Source organism: Musca autumnalis, unplaced genomic scaffold, assembly GCF_047663935.1.
Source record: "Musca autumnalis isolate F117 unplaced genomic scaffold, ASM4766393v1 scaffold_1, whole genome shotgun sequence".
In the NCBI taxonomy this organism is placed as follows: domain Eukaryota; kingdom Metazoa; phylum Arthropoda; class Insecta; order Diptera; family Muscidae; genus Musca; species Musca autumnalis.
Genome location: NW_027411644.1, coordinates 124730290 through 124747778, shown reverse-complemented (window position 1 = coordinate 124747778; position 17489 = coordinate 124730290). Strand labels below are relative to the sequence as shown.

Below are 17489 nucleotides of genomic sequence, written 5' to 3'. Positions count from 1 at the left end.
TCATTTTGGTATATATAAGTATGGGTCTACGACAATTATTTCGATGCGTTACAAACTTTTTGGGCAAAACCAACTTATAATACCCTCCCCACATAGTGGTGTAGGGTATAATGAAAATATACTAAAATGTTTTGCTGATGAGCAAAAACCACTTTTTGCAAAAGCGTCCGATTTTACTCAAAATTCTCTCAGGAAGTATTGTTTTATTTTACTTAACTCTTATAGCTAGTGCTTCCAACATACGGGATGTGTTATGCGTGTTTGTGTGCAATATGTATATATGTACATATTTTTATACATACATATGTGTTTGGCTATGTCCTAATGTTACTTCAAGAAATTAAAGAAACTCGCAAATCTTTTCAACAGAATCATTATTACATGGCTCGATGTTCTTTCAACCGTGCTTTTAATTACACCAGTTTGAAGTCTATCTATACTTCAATATTACAAATTGCTTTTCCCTGGTTGGTTTCACTCCTTTTGCTTGATTCTCACTTTTCACTGACCGTTTAAGTATTCTTCGTCGACGTCAGCGCTGGCAGTCGTTACTACCACTAGCCAATGTAACAGATGTGAAAAGTGGTCTCGAAGAATTGAGGAAGAACAGCTGAGTGCATCCATTAGTCCAAAATGCAAGTAATGTTTTCAAAGTCAACAGTCAGAAGAACATTTGTTAAAACACAGGGGAAATTAACGAAACTGTTTTGCTATTGCCGTTGTTGTTGCCGTTCTTATTCTTTCCTTTTGCATTTCCTTCCGTCTTAAGGAAAACAAATATGTATCTGTGTTGAAAGGAAAAAGTGTGCTTATGTATTCGTATAAACGAACTTTAAAACACTAATAATACAACGGTTGTGGAAGGGGACACTGCGAAAGTTATACCCTTTCCAATATTGCGTGAGTGTATCTGTTTTATTGATCATTGTTGCTTAGAAATTTCAATATTCTTTTGAGTAACTTCCGTTGAGCCAGAAGAGCTTGTGGGGAATTTGAATTTAAAAGGTTGAAGAATTTATGCAGCAAAGGAAATAACGAAAGGCAGGTCCATTTTAAAGTACACCCGCGTCAATCCGAAAATACCCATGATAAAGATAATACTTTACAATATATACAATCGAATAACAATATTGGGAGCGTTTATATCAAAAATATGTATATTCTTTGTCAATTTAATATCTTTATACACCAATTCACACACATAAACTAATGCAAAATCGTGCATTTCGTTTGCATGTTATGACTACACCTTATAAATATTATAACATTTTTGTATGTGTGTGTCTCTTATATTTTGAGTGTATATACAAATTGTAATCCTCTTAAAGCTGAATCGTTTTGAACATTTATTGTGGTCACAGGACATTCAAAGCTCCATATAATCCTCCCATCCTTTCGATCATAAAGTATAAACTATAAAATACACCGCAATAAATGTATGTTTCAAAAGGCACAAGTACCGACACACACGAAAAGTAGCACAAGGAAACACACGAAAAGTAGCACAAGAGTGTACCAAAAATTTCATGTTAATAGGTAAACACAATTTTTATATCGGTGTTCGTTTCCCGGAAAAAGTGGATGTAATTTTATATAAAACATAAAAAAAAAACAAAATCATAGTTGTTCTAGGCGGAGTCTCTCTGTTTTTTTTCCAAAAATTTAGACGCACATAACGGTTTTTTATTGTGATTAAAATCTGTGTTTTCTAAATGGATGAAAGTAGAGCCATAAAATTCGGAGCAGATGTTTATAAAAGGCAGAATCCTTGAAAACTCTTAAAATGAGCGGTACCGTTTTGGGGGCTATATTAATACATGACAATGTTTTTTGAGAATATGTTTGCTCGTAAACAAGTTTTAAAGCAGGTATTTCCAGTAGTGGGAATCATTTTCGGATGTCTAGAGTGAAAATTTCATCACGATTTTGATACACTTCGAGTCGTCAAAACTTAAATTTATCAGGAGAAATGCGGATGTCTTGAAATGTATGGGATTGGCTGTGCGTAAAATCTACGACTACGGTAGAAAGTGCGATTCCAAAAATCAACGTGTTGAAGAAATTAGACATGCCTTGTAATGTTTACACTTGATTATATCCTTTCAAATCACGATGTACAAGTGTATTCTTAATATTTTACTGAATTTTACTGAAAGTACTTTGTTTTAAATATTGAGGTTGAACAAAAAATTGGTAGGGGGTTATATTCAAGTGTTCGTCGAAAATTGCATTTGCTCTCTTAATTACAATATTCGCAGATGCAATGTTACAACAACTTGAGTATTAGTATAAGATTTGAAGCAAAACTTTAAGAATCTTGGACGTATAGGAACAAAGTTAGTGTATGTACTAGGGTGATCTCTCTTGACTTCTTTCTCAAATATTATGTTCTGTTGCATGAATGAACATTCCCCAATTGATGAATAAAATATCGTTCATTGTTTTGCTAAAAATTCATGTAACACCGCGAAATATTCCTCGTAGACCCCCAATGTTATATACCATTTTTTATATATCGACGAGATAAAGCGATATAGCGATGTCTGTCCGTTATAAATTGTAATCAAACTCCAGACCGCAATTATGGACCGATCGTCACGAAATTTGGCATGGAGGTCGGTTTCACATCAGAATATATCGCTATTGTTATATTCGATGATCGTGAAATATTTAGTGGCTGCTCTGTAGGTCGCAATCATAGTCCGATCAGAGCGAAATTTTAAATAAGGTGTGAAGTTATGGCAGAAAAGAAGCTTACAATTTTACATGCTGATCAGATAGTTTTTAGAGGCTGAAATGGACCGAAACTTTTGTGTGAAAATTGGAAAAAAAAAATAATATATATCTTATATCTTTCTTCCTGGTAGACATATCTTTCTTCCTGGTAGACATATTCCACGTGGGTTATTTCTGAAAGACGATCTCTCGATCTTTCCATAGATGCAATTTATGTTGATTTACATGCTCAGATAACAGAGTTACAGCCTAGTGTATACAGAAATTCCACAGTTTTAATTGTGGAAAATGAACGTATAATTCTTAGCGGGTGAACTTTTGTGGGAAAAATATCCAAATTCAATTTTTGGTCTATATTTTATTTCTAGGAGAGATATTTCGGCAATCTACAAAAATAAACTTGAAACCCAACATGAATATAGCGGTTAGATAACTGACCTACTGCCTAACATATAAGTGGTTTTTTATTGTTGTGATTTTCTTTCATGAAACTACATTTACATTCCATGTTACCAAATGTCGCAGTCAGGATAGAAAAGTTTTCAAATCATGAAAGAAGGATTCCCAGGTTTTAAAATTGTTACAAATTACAATGCTGTACGGGGTCTTGAAGTTGTTGTGATACCTTTGGTAAAAAGTACCTCGAAATATTGGTATTTTTTTACTGATCGATTCGATAAAAATCAGCGAAAACTATTTCTAAAATTCTTTTAATATTTGTTTATACCAACATTTAGGCCAACGATATTATCGAAATAATGATTTTAGACCCCAGTATGTTTGGACGAAATCCATTTCAGACAATTTGAAGTCGATTTACCCATGTCCGTCCGTCTGTCTGGCTAGCTGCTGCGCACGATAACTCCCGAAGAATCAACCTATTTTGTTCAAATTTCAGGTCTCGTAAATATTGTCCAAACTTAGATTGAGTTGGACCATATAGGTCTACCCCTTCGTTACTTACCCCCACAACAGTTCAAAATTTTCCGTTTAGATTATTCGCACGATAGTTCCACAAGGGACTAACCGAATTGTTCCAAACTAGGGATGTGGAAATATTACTTACATGCATATATCATGACTAAACTGACTAGTGCCTAAGATAACCCTCGAAGGGAGAAACCGGTTTGGTCTTAATTTTTTAAATCGTATTATTTCTTAGAGACTTGGATTACGTCCGAATATGGACTACATCGGAACACTCCTTCGGATGCCTCCCACACAAATGTTGGAAAGAGTGTCGTTTAAGGACTCGTCTCGGATTGTTTTAATTTTTTTCTTTGTGGTCCTTGTTACGAGGTAAATTTTTTTGGGTCAAAGTTCATTCTTCTTAGGAAATTGGCCAACAATTTAAAAAAAACTATATAGAAGTTATAAGTATTGAGTTTACTTACTTTCATTGTGTCCGAGGCTGAAGACATATATTCGTTGGCACAACTGACTGATACTTTCTAACTTGTTTTAATAATATGTAGCGAAAAAGCCCCGATTGGTCATTATAAAATACGGAAAATAATACCTTACGTTTCCAGTAATGACGGCGTACATATGTATGTATGTTCTATACCTGCATATGCATATTTTATGCATTAGCAGTTATATGAAATATAACACCGATTCCAGTTATTACCATCTAAATTTATCACAGAGTCAAATTTTCAGAAAGTTCCGTCATTGAGTTCCCTTTCAAAACAGGATTTACGAGATCCATAAAATATGTATTTCCAATGAATACTTTCATTGTTTGAGCCAAATCTATTTTCATTGAGCTATTTCTTTAGCTTTGAAGAATGGAAATGGTAGCTGTGAGCTTTAGCAAGGAAATGAGGCGCATATTCGTAACCCAATCCACGCCTTTTTCCCTAATGTTTTTTTTTTCATTTGGGCTAGATAAAGCGTAAACCATTTTTTAGGAACGGAACTCTCAAAATATCTGGCTCTGGTCATTTAACAAATTGTGCTTGATGAAGACGGTGTTGTATTGCTATAGCAGGAATGACAATTTTGTGATTCCTGTTTCTCGGGTAACCCCAAACCTTATTGGAAACTTATTGGGAAACCGTGCGTGAGTGTGCTATCCTGATGACCCTAAATGAATGCCAATCTTTCATAGCGCTTTCGGAAAAATGATAGAAAAATCATTTCGTGGAAGGCTAGAAAATATTTTTTTTTGTGTTAGATAGGGAACATCATCAACTATAAATCGCAACAAAATTGAAATTCTAAATTCATTCGTTATCCATTAAATAAGCTAATATTAACAAGAATTTGGGTGTGTACTATAGTGAGGACTTTTACATAACCTTTTATATAACCTAGTTTTTCTGTTTCATATTTATATAAGTTTTATTTAAGATTTGATGAAATCTTACGTATGTACATGTAATGAATCGACAAAGCATTTATCGGGAAATTTGTAAGTTCAGGTCCATGTTTTGATATAGCCCCAATAGAACGGTACTTATAAATTTTCTGTATTTTAAAGGTTTTGGCCTCAGTACCCCATCGAAATTGCTGAATCGAATCCAAAAATTTGTCGCGGTAGTTCAATGTTTTGATATAGCTAGGGATTTCAATATTTTGTAAGTTTTAGTCACTCTATCCATCTGAAATTATTAATACTGCCCCCCCCCCCCTCTAGAACGGTACCGCCTGATATTTATAACATTCAAGCCTATAACCGCATTACTTATCGGAAAAATATTTCTGCAGAGAATTGTAGGTGTAGGACCACCTTTTGATATAGCCTGCATACCCGATTTTCGATATTTTAAATATTTTAGCCACATTATCTTATGGAAATAGCTAAAATTTGGCATTTTGTCTTCTTTGGGACTAAACAGACACCCCCCAGTAATGTAGCAGTATAGGTCCACGTTTTGATATATCTTCCATAGAATTGTAACTCCCGATTTTCTTTTGGAACATTTTAGCCACATTATTCAACAGAAAGAACTGAAATCTGCCTCAATATATGTAATTTATTTTGGAGGGTATACAAAGTTCAACACTGTCGAATTTAACGGTGGCAAAATACCCCTCAGTAATGTTGGCGACATTTCCTGAGTATTTCAGTCATGTAAAACTTCTCTACAAGTGGTGTCTTAGGACACGAAGTTCGGACTCGGCAATAAACAGTAGGTCCCTTATCATTGAGCTAATATGAATCGGGATGCACTCATTGATATGAGAGAAGTCTCCCTTGTCCCGTATGGGATGTTTGTGGAACAATTATTATTATTAGAACAATAAAAGGTAACTGCATAACACAGCTGACTGAACTGGGTTGTAACGTTATTGTCAAATTCCATACGACATTTTATATATTTATTTCTATTTCGATTTGCATTAGAGATATATATTTTTTTAGGAAAAATTATGTCATGCCGAAAAAAACTATTTCCCAGAAAGACTTCTTCATATTGTTACGAGAGTAACTGATTGATTTAAGTTAATTTAGACGAATTTCTATAAATTTATAAATTTGAATTGTAACGTAAATTTTCATTAAGCATTTAGTTAATTTAAATCAAATTTACAACAACAATTACTCTATAAGAATTCCAATCACTACTTTTCTTTGTGGATTTGATATTGTTATTGTTGTACGCCTTCAGTTCTCTCTCATTTATTTCTGCAACAAGAAATATTACTGCAATTATGAAATTATCGCTTAGTCTTGATTTACACTGTTTACTTAATTATTGTTGTTGTATCCTTTCTTTCTATTTACTTAAACCATTGGTGATCACTTCCTTACGGTAGCGTTAAAACAAACCACACGTATTCTCTAGAATACACGAAGTATTCTGAGCACCCCTGACTTAAACTATTCGATTATGCGTCTACATTGTAACCCCTTCTCCTCTCCCTTATTTACTTGAACAGCCCCATTACTAGTTGTAAACACTCACCGGTCTGTTTCTATGTGCGTACATACATATGTATGTGTATTTGTCAATTGTTTAGCATTTCGCCTGAACATTGTAGAAGCTCCTAGATCAAGGAGACTAGAACAGTCTATGTACCAGCGGGCACATATAAATACGGGAAAGGAAAAGCTGTTGTGATCTGAACACGATCTTTAAACCGTAAGTGTAAGTAAAGAAGTAACCTGAACAGAGTAAAGTTTTGTGCTTACTGGAGAGTTTGCTGTGTGCTAGTAGAGAAATAAAGTCTTGTGTGAATAGCTGAAGAGAATAACGTCAATAAAGTATTGTAGAATCGTAATCCAGAACGAACCCAATTTTATTTGGTACAAATCGTACTGGGGAATAAAACAACTTCTACACGGGACAAAGTTCAAACCCTAATTCCGTAACAATATCAATGATATTTAACCTCCTCCAAGTCCGAACGACGAGCCGCACAATAAAGCACCGCTAAACATGTGCTTGTTTGATTTCAAAAACAAGAGATTGAACCAGCTTCTCCTTTTTCAATGAATTTCCAGCGACCCCAAACATTTTTGCAAGAATTCTACTTTCTGCGAGAAATTATGCATTTAGTGGAATCATTCAACCTGAAATTGTAACGAATTTTCATTCATGTTTTCCAAAATATTCAATCAAATGTGAAAAATATTAGTTTTATAAATTCCAATAATTTATAGGCATTTCCTTGTTTTGTTTACATGTAGCGGTGAAAGTAACGTTACAAACAAGAACAAATTCCTTTGTGGTTGCTGTTGAGTTGTATTTGTTCTACCATGTTCTACCTTATATTTGTTCTACCATGCCTTTAATGTGAGTTGTAGTTTTAAGAGAAATATAATTTAAGAATTTGTTAATGTTTAAAAATAGTACATTTTACATAGTATTTGCTTTGAAATGTGTTTGAGTCAAAGTCAAAGTTGTATACCCGGTACTCGCTTCAATGCCAAATTATTATAAGAAAATGTTAAGGCATCCAATAGCATCCAATATTCCAAACAGTTTTATTTCATTAAAAACTTTTTAAATGTCGTATGTAATTTTTATCAATTACGGACATCCCAATAAACATGTATATTTGTGTTTGTAATGAACAAGTATACAAAGCCGATTCAAAGTATCTTATGAACTTCTAAACACTTAACACTTCAAATCTGCCATATTTATGTGTATTAATAAAAAACACACACACAAATACATACATAGCGTATGGTATTATATAAGAATTTGTTTACCAGACCATTTATGGGCTCCTAAACTCTATGTAGGCTGATACATACACAAATAAACACATATATACACTCATATACATTCAACAAAATATTCTATAGGGATGTATTGTGTGTTAAGATGTAACTGTTTGTGTTCATAATGTATAATGGCAATTACATTAACATAGAAATAGATCGATTACAACAACAATACATACAATAGCAAAAACAATAAGGAGCCCAATGACGACATATTTATACAAATGGACACCACTTCTAAAGGAGACAAAATCTAAGCCAACGACAACAACAACAAACAAAGAGAAAAGAAGAAACAATAAACTGCCATTTCGGATAATTTTTGGTAATTTAAGTAATCCCTTGTAAACATAAATATCAATTTATTATTTGTAACAATATTTTAAATGTTACTGCGTCTTCTTCTGTTTGCTATGTATTTCAGTGTGTTAGTTAATATCTATGTATGTAAGAGTATGTAAGGCAATGTACATTTGAAGGTTGTTCGGTATGCATTTGCCAAGCATTTTGGCAAACTGTTTTCACTACGGTTGGAAAAACCAACACATACATACTACAATACTAAAGTGTACATTCACTCATGGACACAATAATACAATAGTATGTACATACGAGTATACATAGATACGTACATAGTACAAACATATAAGAATATTTGTGTTGGTTGTAAGAACTTAAGCCGCTTTAAATGTCACCATTTGAAATCTTTGTTAGTAAACCGTAAAATATTCCCCCTAATTTGACAACCAACGAAATCTATAAATTTATGTTCCTCCTTCATGCTTTATTGTTGTAGTAGTTGTTGTTAGTATCAGTCAGTTATTGGTACTCTTGGCGGCAGGTTTCCCAATACCCAAATGTTTAGTTAGAATTGCAAATAAAATAAACCATAGGACAAATTGTTGTTATTGTTGCTGAATTGTGTGGTCTTCATCCACATAATATAAATATCGACACTGATTACGGCTGTCACATAAATTGTACAATTTACATTGTTCGGTTTCCTCTATTCAATTTGGAATATATGAACTCCATTTAGGATAATTTTCTTCACAGATAACAAATAGAAAAGCTGTGTCATGTCTAAGGGTATATGAATTCATTAACGTTTCACATTTACAGTGATGACCAAAATTGTCATCATTCGAAACATATGTACATATGTATGTAGTACGGATGATATCTGATGCCATTTTGCTGTCCATTTGTGGGTATTAGCATCTAGTTATGTACAAAATTATTTTTTCAATCATAACCCAGAATGACTTGACATATTTTTGTCTTTATTTTTTTATGGAATAAATGGGAATGGTGTGAAAGAAAAATGTTGGGAATATTTTTTGCTTTTGACCTGCAGAACCTCTACAATATAAGGAGGACAATATTTCGTATACAGTGTAAAAGGAAACTTTATAAAAATTGAGGTATCTTCAGTTTGACAAACATTCGATTTACATTTGAAACGCAATGATTTTTTTCTAAATTCTACCTACAATTTGCATTTTGTCGATTTAGGTACATGTTATCTGATAATTGGTTGCGTGCAATGTTTTTCCACCATAATATGGTGGTTGTCAGGCATGTCACAGAAACCAATTCCTATCGAAAGTTGAATTGATTCCATATGTAGATTCTTCAGAAAACGAAGAACGAAAACTTATTTCATAATGGTTGGTTTCGCAAGTGGAATTGTATATTTTTGGGAACATGTCACTTTAAAACACTCCAAAAACACTTCAAAATAATAAAACTATTGTTTTATTAACAAAATCACATTTAATTTCATATTTTTTATCATTTTATTTAAATAAATTCGCAAATTTTCATTATTTCTCAATCAACGAAACCAATTATTAACAAAGTATTGCCACATAATTTTCTCTTGATAATCACTTCTTTCTTCAAACAAAAATTAACCAGTTGTAAAAACTAAGCAATCTGGCATTGCGAATGATAAATTAAAGCAAAGATAAAAGAGAACAAAAGAAGAAAGAACTCAAACAAGGTATTTTTCAATGTAATGAAAATCCAATAAAAATTAAATTTCTTTTCGCACAAAAAGCCTTTCTTTAAACACAATATTTTCGCAACTCCCATTTCTACAGTGTTTTCTAATCATATGTTTTTTTTTATTCCTCTAAAGTTGTCATATTTATACTAAATAATAAGATTTTCGGAATTCGCAAAATCGATCGAAATCTGTAGTGGAATTCTGTAACACCTTTTAAAAGGCAAAATATGGAATGAAAAGTATGAATAACAGTTGACAACACTGTTGCTATTGATAGGACTTAACGACAGCTTTGGTTTGGTTGTTAAATTACCGAAAATTTTCGTTAATTACCGAAATTATAAGCATTTTAATTTTACCAACTTTTGTCGATAAGTCAAAAAATGAGTTACAGAATTCCACTACTGAAAAAGCTAGAACGGAAACGATCGAAATGAAATTACGGAATTGAAACCATTCCGATCGGAATCTGTGACATGCCTGTATAATTGTATTCACCATTCCGTTTGTAACGCATCCAAATATTCATCGGAGACCCAATAAAGTATATACGATCAAAAAATAACCGTTGTTTTCAAATTTCGTGAGTTAGGTATGTTCGATTTTCGCATTTTTTCTATTATAATTGGACAAAATGTATTGGGCATTTAATTTACTAAAAAGCACCATTTCTTTAAGAAAACACAAAACACTGATTTATTCACTCACTTTACCGTTTTTACTCAACGATTTTCTTGAAGAAGCTGAAGAAAAAATCCACTCCGCCTTTCTTGCAAAAAGAACAAAACTAATTTGTACCAGTTTTTCTTTTCCTCTTCGCTTGCTAGGTTGGTTAACTGTGCGTTGCATAAAAATGACTGCTTGATAATAAATCACAACAACAACAAAGAACGAAACACAAGCGTTTGGAAACATTCCGCATATAAACCACCAAAGCAAAAACAAACTTTTTAATCTCCCGTCTTCGATTCTGCGTCTTCTATTGCACCATACACACAGCTCTTTATAATAAAATAAGCAGAAGCCCTGTTGTTACACTCTTTGACAAAAATCCCATCCCTACCAATAAAAAATATGTTGGTACCCAAACAAATAAAATTGAGGTATGCTAGAAAACCTTGCAAACATATATTTGTTTGCAACCAGTCACTAACATATATTTGTTTGGATCCAAACCTATTTCTAACATATATTTTCTTGCGTGTGGAAATACAACATTCCTACAGAGAATTGCGGTTATAGATGCAAGTGTTGATATCTGCCCGATTTTCGGCATTTTTGAGGATTTTTGTTATTTTGAGGGTTTTAGATTATTTTTCGTACACAAATGGCAATAATTCTTCTTTTAAGTTTCCAATGGAAAAACGTATCTTCGAAAACTTAACGCCATAAGTCCACATTTTGGTATTACTTCCATACCACCGTACTTAACGATATTAACTACTTTGAGGGCTTTAGCTACATTTTGCAACTAAAATTGCTCTAATTCACAATTTAAGGTTCATAGTGGTCAAAACTTTTCCACAAAATTTTTTATGGATGTGTATACCCCACATAAAGGTACCTACCTACGATTCCGCGTACATATTTTAAAGAATGTAACTTTTTAAAGGGTTACCCCCTAATATCCATTTGATCCAAAAACCTTATATTTGAAATTTTATGGCGATCGGTATTTGTATGCGACCAAAGGTGAATTTCACGAAAATGCTCTAAAGGCAGCATTTATGGTCCAATCGATGAAAAAGCATTACCAGTTCATTGTTGTGGCTAAAAAACGAATTCTACAAAAAATTATGAAAATCGGGCCAGATTTTGATATTGCTTTAATTATTTCGTTGCACTACATGTCGCCTAATTGTTTACAGTGTCAATTGTTGTTGCAAAAAATGCTATCGATAAAAAACGATGACAACATAGTTGTTATTGTTAATTGACCAACTGTCGCATTTTAACAGAAAACGACTTACTAAGAAGGGAAGTCATTACTAAACGAAGATTGAACACACTTCCATATGTTTACAGTGTATGTATCAAATGTGTGCTCTGCCACATCATTACAAGCAAAAAACTCAATAACAAGACGGGCAGATACGGAATAAAAAATATTGTTTGAATAATATTAACTTGATTTGCTTCAGAAAACCAACAGCGTAAATACATACATGTATAATGTTGCGTTGGCTTAGTCTCTATATTATTGTTTGGAAATTATACATTCCGAAAATGCTTCCAATGAGTCTTTCATTTCCGGATTTTTCTTAGTCATTTTCCATATCAAGATTCGTAATGGTAAGGTTCGATTGATGCGACAGAATTGGGAGAAATGAAAAATACTCCGGGATTATTAAAGCTATCCATCAACCTGTCTTCGCATATTTGGAAAAGATTTTTAATAAAAAACGATTACACAGTATACATATCAAAGTACATTAGGGCTATAAAAAAAAAGAAATACTACGCCAGTACCAGTAACGAAAACGCGCGTTTTAGTTCGATTCGTTGAAAGACGTTTCCGCACCAACTTAGATTTCTAAATGCCTTTTGAAATTTTTTATAAAGAAAAAATTTGATTTTTGTGTTTTGAACAAACATTTATTTGTTAAAATAGACTTTATTTTTGTTAAAATAAACGCTTAAAATATCGCGATTTGAAATTTATTTGACTTACGTAAAATTTTCCTATATTGAAGATTATGTTCAATTTCAATAATAAATAGAAAAGTTATAAAAGAAAAGTTATAACCCTTATGTACATATGCACGCAGAAAAATACATGTTAGAAATATGTTTGGATCCAAACAAATATATGTTTGGGCTTGGTTGCAAACAAAGATATGTTTGGATCCGAATATATTATGTTTGGTTTCTAACAAATATATGTTTGCAACATTTTGTAACATATCTCAATTTTATTTGTTTGGGTACAAACATATCGCTCATTTACTCAAAGAGTGACACATTTCCAAAAATCAAGTTTCGAGAAAAACACGTTTTAAGTTGGCCATTGAAATTTGACTTCCCAATTTAAAAAGATTATAACACAAAAAATAAAATAACTACTTGGACCATATTTTGCAAACAGCTAGCCAGGTATCAGTGCTAAATTTCTGTGCAAGATCAAGCATGATTTGATTTTCATAAACTCCGAAAACTTTTTTGTTGAATAATGCCAAACTTGTAGTAAATCAGCTGTAACTCTTTAAGTTTTTGAGATATAGGGGTGAAATTTGATACAAGATGAAGTAGAAGTCGTAAAAAAATGGAATTTACTAACTCAGAAAACGATTTTTTTGAGTTATGCCACTCTTTGAGTAAATGAGCGATATTTTTTATGTTAGAACATATTTTTTATGGGTGGAGAGAGGATTTTTGTCAAAGAGCATAACAACAGGGTAAGCGAGAGCCCTGTATACTATAGAGCAGGGACGGAAAATTCAGTACAATAGTACTGTTTTCAGTACCATTTCACTATAAAAAGTACCGAAGTACCCCCGCGGCCAATTCAGTACCATTTCACATACTGTAGCCTAGAAAAATGTTACGTGGGACTAAAAAAGCAAAATTCACACTTTGCTTCCAAGATTACAATTTTTTATTTTATTTATTTATTATTATATTAACTTGTAGTAAATACAATGTTAATAAGACATAGCATTGGTTACAATGGGCATCAGCTAATTAAACTTTTTATAAATATGTATATGCAAATTGCTAGAAATTTTTAAAATCTTGATGTATGTACCTTCATATTGGGTATATACAAAAATATTAACCTATATTGATCATTTTCTTCATGGAGCTCTTCCACCCATATGGAATCCGAAATAGGTCACTACAGTAGAGTAATCATTTGAAAGTTTTTTTAGGTGTAAAAAAACGCATATGGCACCATATGTAGTGGTTTCAGTTCGAAGATGGCCAATACCGGCCCACAACTTCCGGTACTTCCCCCGAATGCTTAAAAATGTCACTAAAATGGTATGCACCACTGAACGGGGCAACCAATTTAGTGCAAACTTTGGATCTCCTAATATTTTGTTCAAATTTAGTTTAATTCCTTAGGGTACCTCCCTCAAAAAAGTTCAACATTGGTGACTAAGTGCAGTTTAGGGTCTGTTCGACGATCCTTTGCTGTTCGTTGTGGTCCTATTTACAGCGATATTATGTTTTCCGTGGACAAGTCCATGCTTATTGCCATGATGGTCCAAAATTTATACGATGACCCACTGAAATGACTAGTGCCGCGATATCTATCGAATAAATACGACTCCCAAAATAAGATCTACTTCCATAATTGACTATGTCGGTCCATTCCTTCAAGAACCTCTTCCGCAACACGTTTGAACTTTAATTCTAATCCACATTTCGTCGGCAAGTTCAAATGTGCGAAAAAAGTTACAAAATTCTTAAAATATTCTATATTCTAAATAAATATTCTAAATACATTCGATCTGTCCGTAGGTGAATGTTTCAGTACACATAGGATGAGGGTATATAACTGTCGGCAAAGCCGACTGATACTTTTTTACTTGTTTTATTTTTTATTCATAAAGCTTAATGACCATCTGTTTTACAACCATTTTTATTCATGTGTCCGTGAACATGGATTATAAATGTTCTCGAATTTATTATTCTATTCGAAAAAAACTGCTTTCATTGTTACAGTACTTATGAATATTAATTTTTTATTGTATTTGCATAAAAAAGGTCTTATAGGTATACACATTGATTAAAGATCCTTTCATTTTATCATTAACAAAATGTTGTTGCGAAAAATAATACTTGTATTATTACCACCATATTATACATTTTAACTTTATAATCAATTGTACAGCTGCTATATCATAATTTTACTTTAGCCAAAACGTACCGACCAAATATAATAAATTAAAATTCGATTGCATATACGTCAAGTAATTCCTCATAATCCGGCAAAAACCTCGAATCTAAACATGCTATAAAGTCTTAAAGTTTAATTTTTAAACAAGCAAGGAAGCTAACTGTCAATAATTACTTTCATGCAAATTCGCGAGAACTTGAAAACTTTATCCCAATTTGAATTTTATGTGTCAAAAAATTATAAAACATACGAAAAGTCATAAAGGTCAATATTGTACAATATTCACAGCTACAAAATTGTCTTTAGTCTCATTTCGATAGCATTTGCCGTTTTCAAGCAAAATCCTGAGAAGCTAAAAAACCAAAATCCTTCATCTATGAACATTGTAGTTTCAGGATCCACAAAACCTTCCCAGGTGGAAGCACTTTTCATTTAAAATTAATAATAACTTAATAATAATGTTTGATTTTCCGTTTACTTTGCGCTCATAGTAGGTACATATATCGATTAGTTTTCAACAAAAATTTATTCTTCGTGTCTTGATTTGTTCAGTCCAACATCTACAAATATTTTGATGTAAAGGCAAGTCAATTGCCAACAACTGTATTGCCTTAAATACACATTAAATAGCATAATAAGAAAAAGCTGACAAACAAACCAGATATACCTTAAATCCAAATATTTGCAAATAATCCAAAAAATTTAAGGTACATGACACGTAGACATCCGCCGAACTCCATTGATGTCGGCAAATATAAATATTTATATTTTATTCACGGTATGTACTCAACATTGTGTACAAAATAAACAGGCATACTCGCATACAATTGGTGTGTTCGACAAACGCTGTCGAATGTACAAATCATATCTACCATATGCTGCTGCTTCATGCATTCCAGTGGCTGTGAATTCATATTTCAATTGTAGCTACTGTCGATACTTCTGTTTGTGTTGAGGTAACAGTCGGTGATGATTTGCTTGAAGCTGGCTTAATGGTTACGAGTGCGTTGGTATGTAAATATGTTCCTTTGTATGTAAACTAGTCTATTCTTCTTCATCTCTGGATGCTTGAAGTAGGTGTGCGTGTACATGAGAAAATATACACCAATATTTAGAACATCATCAGCATCATCATCAATATAGGAATGTCAGTACCCAGCAAACCAATCGTACCGACATCGTAACGAAATCGGAACAAAATTCCGACGCTTCGTTCGATGTCGGATCCGAAATCGTAAGGATATCTTAACGAAAGTTGTATGAAGTGGTTGACATAATTTCGGACCGAAATCGGAACGAAGTCGGTAGAAAATCCTTGGGAAATTCGGAATGCTAATTTTTTCTTCCGAATTTTCGTACAGATTTCAGAACGATTTCGGAATAATGTGGTGTGAATATCGAAGGGAAATTGTTTTCATTGACGCCTCTGATTTATTATTTGACTCTTGTTTTTTATTGGAAGATTGTAATTTCAACGTTTCTCTAATGATTTTCACAGTTGTTATCATTTTGTAGTTATAGTAGAATACGTTGCATTTATATTTAATATATTTATAAATTGTATATGCGAATTTTATAGACAACCATTTTGTTTTTCGACAACAAACTAAAATGAAACCAACCTCCTTTTGTATATATCTAGCAGCAAGGAGTTAGATATATACAAATGGTGGTTGTTGTGCGAAGGGAAATTTGTTTGCGAAATCGGAAGAAAAACATTGGTATATTCCGCCATTCTCTTCAAAATCGGAACGAAATCTGAACGATTTGTTCAGATGTGTCGGACATCCGACATTTGGTTTGCTGTGTATGTACATATACAATATGTATGTATGTACTTTGCTGAGTATACATACATACATATGTACGTACTGACTTGTGTATGAATTTTACAGCTCAAATAGGGCGCCATAATCCTCTAAATCATTACGAGTATCCTATGAAGGATGCTATGTAAATGGATTTGTAACTTTTCATTTTTTCTTGTAATCTCGACTATCAAAGAATCATTGCTTGCATAGGACTTGCCCAAAGTAAAGTAATATGGGTGATTTTAGACCCAAAAGTAAAATGATAGAGCACATTCATCATTTTTGTATATTGTTTGCTTTTGTTGGATTGTAGGTGTCCTTTATAATATTATCTTCAAATATTTAAATATTTTTAATTTTATTTAAACAATGACCATTTTTATGCTGTGTAAGCATATTTTTTGTTTTGAGCAAACAATTTATTCAATAGAGATGTAACAAACAGTTAATAAAAACTCGGCCAAGATACTTTTTACCATATATCATTGGTGTTAAAATGTTTTATAACATTCATGATGATGATGTGTTGAAAACAGGGATATTTAAAACATTAGTCTGTGTTTGTGAATGACAAACGTTTATTTTTTCTTCTTAAGGAGTTGATGCATGTAAATATCGACAAAAATTTCTAAAATCGTCTTTTCCATTTCAAAAAAATCAAAAAAAAAATTTTGATACTACATCTATGATTTTTGGTACATAGATTAAGAAAAAAATCGTCATTCCAAATCTGTTTTCGTTACCAACTTTGATTGTTGCGCGCAAAAGATATGACCGTTTTAATTATGCTAATTAGAAAAAATTCTAAAAAAATCGCGGCTTAATATAGTAAGCTGTTATATCCAATTGTCGTTAACTGAATTCGCACCCTTTGAGAATATGCAAAAATAAATTCAAAAAGTTTCA

At 32.5% G+C, this 17489-nt stretch overlaps 1 protein-coding gene across 2 annotated transcripts in view; it reads right to left on the bottom strand.

The window, feature by feature from the left end:
- Positions 1 to 17489, bottom strand: part of LOC141406544 (uncharacterized) — a 191139-nt gene that overhangs the window by 160721 nt on the left and 12929 nt on the right. The window lies entirely within an intron of this gene.